We start from the raw sequence: 6,000 nt of genomic DNA, 5'->3' as shown, positions 1-6,000 counted from the left end.
TCAGCAGGTAAATGGTGGCAATTCTCCAGGGGTTATCTACAATTTACTTATCAGTCTGTTTTAAAATGTACTTGATATATACAATATGTCATGTGTGAAATGCCAAGTTTTTTTTATAAAAAGCTGCAGTTCCTTGTTTGACCTGCTGGGGGTAGTAAAGTATCATATAAAAGCTAAGCTCACTTCTCAGCAGCAGGATATGTGTGTCTCAGCACGTCCGTTACAGGAAGGAGATAATTAGAGGAAATACATTTTTTTAAAGTATTGACACCATATGCTCTCCGTTTCTCTGTTGCTCTTTTTCACAGTTTGACACTTTCAGCTGAATCTCAAGACTTCAGAAATGTGCAACAGGTAAGGGAGCTCAGTATCCTGCAGGGACACAAGGCCTAGGAGTGGAACTGAACTCTGCAGCTGCTTGACAATGCCAACGCCAAAGCTGGATGAGAGTAAACTCTCCTGTAATTGCATTGTTACTATTTTATCAGATCATTATTTAGCTCATTTAGCCCTGAAGAACTGATAAGTACTGGAGAGTAAGATAATGTATATATGTGTGTGTCTGTCAGGAAAAAGCTGTGAGATTAGATAGACTATCCTACTCAACAAACACTAAACAGTAAACACATATGGGCCATCTGAGTGGGAAGCATGTTTTGAAATAAACGCCAAGTCCCATAGTGTTCAGAGGAGAAACTCAAGCAGTGCTGCCATATGCTCAGACCTTGTATATATGATTAAAAAAAACAACTCACTTTCTTAAGCAAGATTTTATAAATAAGTTGTGAACTGTTCTTTATGTAGAAAACAGATGTGGATAACTTAATAAAAAAAATTAGTGCCATGATGCCCAAATGGCAGAGAAGTAGTTGAAGCAAAGAACGAAAAAGTGCCAGAACAGAATTGACTTTTTATCATAACAGCAAAATCGCTGGCATATTAGCTGCATTACAATTATTACAACTGCAAGTTTTGCAGAAACAGACCACCTCGGGCTGCAGTGGAAGAAAATATCATGACGGTAAGTAGGCTGACAGATTTGGTGTGCTTTGTGTCACGTGCACAAATCAGTTTGGACACGCAGATGAGCATTGTCTTATCATTTTGCACCAGCTTTTTGCAGTAATGTAGACTGTGATGCTGTTTGGACATGATGTAGCAGTGTGTCCTGAAGCTTTTCATTCCTTCTTGTCGGATAGTGTTGGATGCAAAAGATCATGAATTGAGGAAAAAAGGTGCTGCTTGTTAGTGATACTTTAATCAGCAACCTCAGGGCTGTCTGCTTTTGTTTTAAGGGTGTTTTTGCTGCTTATTGAAAGTTAAAGGAATTTATTTTTCACCCTTTTAACATCAAACATACTGTATGAAAAAGACACAGGGTCAAACTGACTAATGATAATATGGTCATTATCATGAGTTGTATACTGTATGTCAGTGTCATTTCTCTTTTTTTTCTGGGAAGAGGACATCTCTTCTTTTAATATGACATAAGCAATGTTATAATTTGTCTGTCAAGGTCTCAGCTATACTTACCTACCAGCAGCAGCCTGTATTTTCTGAGGATTACAAGTTTGACACCTGTTTCACCACACTGTAAATGCTCCTACATTGTACTTCACAAGTTTATCACTTGTACAATATTGATTTCCCCTCACAAACAGTCTTTTTAGAGGACAGGTTCACAATTGCCAAAGTCTGTCTTAAAACAACAGTTGGGAGCCCAAATGAAAATTGAAACATGTTTTTCTTGCTTTAATCATTCCTGTTCATATTGGCCATTAAAAGATGTCTTCATAATGCACTTGAAATGTAAGCGATGGGGGCCAAAATCCACAAGCTTCCTTCTGCGCAAAAATGTATTAAAAAGTGTATTTGAGGCTAATATGAATCATCAGCTATTCAAATGAGTCAAATCAAGAAGATATCTTTCAACTTTACAGTTTTATTAATGGCAAAGTCCCTCTTTTTGTTACTATACTCCCACCACAGCTCAACACTGTCTGAGGAAACACAAAGAGGGAATCTGATGCTCAAAAGACTGTAAATGTGGCAGATATCCACTTCATATGACTAACTCAGACTGCCAAAGCCTCATATAAACTTCACATCAACTTTTAAATACAATTCTGAGTGTAAGTGATTGCAAAGAAACCTGTCATATACTGTAAAACATTACTCATGTACAATGTTATACATTATTGGATTGTAGAATCGGTGAAATACGGAGAATATATTTAGTAGGAAGTATTTCCACTGAGAACTGGTCACATTGCCATCTCTCAGTGTAGAAGAGATGCTGCTGTACATTCTTTAAATGTCATATTGTAATACTGCAAACCCTACAAATGAAATTCCATTTACCTCTATGGCATTTTTTGTGGAGGGAGATGCTATAAGATATCTGTTGGTACATAAATCTTCTCCCTTATCCTAGAGGTAAGGGAGAAGATTTGTTTAATTTTGGTGAACAGAACCTTTAAACCTCTCTTTTGGCAGCGCAATTGGGTCTCTCACACTCTTGCCCACCCTCAGTCTCTGCCCTCGTCAGTTACAGTACATGATCTCAGGGTTTATCAGCCAGCAACACTTGGCGCTTGTTAATAATGTCATCATTAGGTCCCCGTGGGGACGTTGAGGTCAGTCGAGGAATGATAAAGGGCCTCTGGTTAAACACCAGAATCGTGTTGTTAACCCTCAAATTGGCAGTGCAAACAAGATTACTGTGTTTTTGGAGGAAGTCAGTCTTTGGAGACTTGGCTGTGGTACAGTATGCTGTTCCAAGAGTCTGGCTTTCTGTGGGTGGGAAGAGGAAGATGGGCACAATGTGGGATGAGAGGGTAAAGATTAGTCTAAATATACAAAAATACTGTCTGAGAAGCAAAGAGAGAGTATGCAGGCCGAGGGAGATTACATTGCCTGTTATAGACAAGGCACTGTGTGCATTTGCCTGTATGTATTCTGCACATAATTTTAAATGGAGACTTAATTATAATTAAGACTTAAGGTGGAAATGTTCTCAGCAGTCATTATTATTGTTCTTCTGTGCTGCACTTCCCTGTGATTACCTGTTTATCAAGAACTGTCTTTTTTAAACTGTTTGTTAATGAGGTTTTGAGTTTCTGTAGGTTATATTCTTTGCTCAGCCATTGTGGTAGTGAAAATACTTAGTTTGAAGTAATGTATGTATGATTTGACTTTCATAATACCATACTTGCAGTTTAGCTGTTTTCACCATGGAGTTAGCATTTCAATTCGCTAACTACAGCTGCTCTCCCTTTTGAATGATTTCCATGACAGATTCAATGGGCTACCAAGAGAAAATAGCTGTTGGCTAATTATGACTATATTCTTCTCTACTTTTGTCTGTGTTATGTGCATACTTACACCTTTCACAAACTGAAATGTACACACTGCAGTCTATAATATGAGCTCCTCTTATATTAGAGGTAGGGATGCACCAATATATTGGCCAAATAGCGGTATCGGCCAATATTCCCGTTGTTGACTAACATCGGCCTATTGGTAAATAAGATCAAATTTGCAGATGTCAGTGACCAATGTTCTGGTTAATTGCGGTCAGACGGTCAGACTCAGACAGAAGTTGTAACAGCAGCAATAGCTATGGAAGCACAGGAAATAAAAAAAGTAGGTAATTGTATAGCAGGCTAAATGGATTTTGAAGCAGTTGTGTTTATCCCTGTGGAATAAATAACAACAAAACATATAACATCATCATAAAAAAAAATCGGTATCACTGTATATTGGTTATTCTTATCTTAAAAATCGGTATTGGCCTGTAATAAGCTAATTCACTTTCTTGCCAATATTTTGATGCCACTCCCGATACTTTAATCAGTGACACTGTTTTCACTTTATGAAAAGCGTTGGTATTCCAAACATTGTCTGGTAGGCTAACATTATCTCAAAAAAACTCCCCAGTACATAGGACTTTATGATTTTGCTCTAAAAAGAATACTTGTCAAATAAGTAAAAAAAAAGCACATTTCCCAAAGAGTTAAAACAGTTTTTAGTCACAAACAGAAATGTAAAAACAACAATTTGTGGTTTCCTGACAACCATCCGAGACGCTGTGCTAAATTGCTGTTCACCACAAAATAGTACCACCACTTAATTTACCCTAAAGCCACAAATTGTCTATTTTTACATTTCTGTTTGTGTACAGATAACACCAACAAGGAAAGAGCCGGGCTAACTGTTTATGCTAAACGAAGCTAATGACCTCCTTGCTCTAGTGTAAAGTGAGTGGTACAGAATCCCCTTTCCCCTCATTTGCAGCTCATAGAAGAAGGAAGGCTGTCGGCTAAATATAGTGTACAGGTGTATTGCTGTCCTTGTATCCAAGCAGCTAGCAAGTGGGGAATCCCCAGTGTGAGCTAATGACTGCTGTTGATCAGGTGTTTGCCTGAGTCAGCACGTAATCTCCCTCAACTGGAGTGGATGATTGACACTTCAGCACCCTCCCTCCCTCCGACACCCCCCCTCCTTCACCTCACACCCTCCGCACCAACCCTCCAGGTGTGTAACACAGATTGGTTTGAGTGCTGCGTGTGTATGCATGGATGACCCACGCAGCTGCAGCGTCTCTGACATCAGCACTCTAGCTTTTGCAAGACGTCTTTAATTAGAACCGAGCGCCCTGTCATCACATGCTGCTGTTATCCCCCGAGCAGCTGTCTCACATACACAAACACTCACACGGAGCTACTCACGCCCCACACAGGTGTCCTCAACTGAGACAATATCATAGCAACCTTTTTGGAAGAACGAGACAAAACACAAGACAACAAAAGTAACAAGAAGGAGGTAGCTCAAATTTTGGATGCAGAGTATCAGCGTATCTGTATTTTTTATTGTTTCGCTTCTATTTCTCTCCTCAGCTTAATTAAATGATGTATTATTTCACCACAGGCTATCTGGCAAGCACACAATTAAGAACAAAGCCAGCAGGCACATGAGCAGCCTATACTTAAAATGCTGTAAAAAGTTAAAAGTCAAAATTAATCGTAGCCACCATATTCACAACCTTTTAGAGAGAGAATAACAAACACCGCCAAGAAGCAGAATGGCCTTAAAATGCAGACAGAAAATATGAATGTAGACGTTTGATCAGGCTAAACACTCAGCTTCTCCTACAATAATGCTCATCTTCACTATCTTTCTTTGCGTGTAAATAGCTGCTGATTCACAATAAGGTAAATATGCTAACTGTATAATGTAAATGATATATTGCATAACACTGCAACCATAGTAATAAACTGTTAGCTGTTAGTGAAAGCCAACAATAAGGAAAGCCGAACAATGGGTATAGTCAGCAAATTTAACTTTAGAGCTGCACTAATCAATATTTTTATTTAATGGGCTGAATGTGTGATTTGAAAGTTTTGCTCATAGTACTTAACCCACAGAGAATTATCAAGTGATAATGTCCCCCTCAGCTCTACGGAGCATTTTAGCGTCTTTCAGCTCATTGTTTTGATAAGACGGTCCGATATTTGACTGTTTTGATTCACTCTCACAGCTCTCATCCTTGTTTCCAGCAACGTACACCACTTGCCCAGCAGCAAACAGCTAGATAGATAAAGTTAGTGACTAGCTGGTGACCATAGTGATGCATATAGTGGCTAAAGAGGAATATAATTTACCTGAAGAGGTGGTGGAGACTAGACTAAATGCTTAAATTAGAGCAAATACTTAACTTAATGCTCATTAGGTGGCCAGAAACATGACTACTACTCTCTACTAGACAAGTTGATGGGCAACACGTTCATCGTATCAGCTTAACAAAATGATAATGTCAATTTTGTGTTTACAGTTACAAAAATTACAAAAATATGAGTGAATGGAAATTACGGTATGGTAAAACATATGGATATATAAAAGCCGCACTACTTCTGGTGTTGAGCTTTTGATAGCATCACATTAGTGTCATGCTGTTCATTTTTAATTTCCCATCATATATGCATCTAAACCAACCTAAAC

This window comes from Scomber scombrus, chromosome 21, assembly GCF_963691925.1.
Source record: "Scomber scombrus chromosome 21, fScoSco1.1, whole genome shotgun sequence".
NCBI classification, from domain to species: domain Eukaryota; kingdom Metazoa; phylum Chordata; class Actinopteri; order Scombriformes; family Scombridae; genus Scomber; species Scomber scombrus.
Note: the sequence above shows the minus strand (reverse complement) of the source record.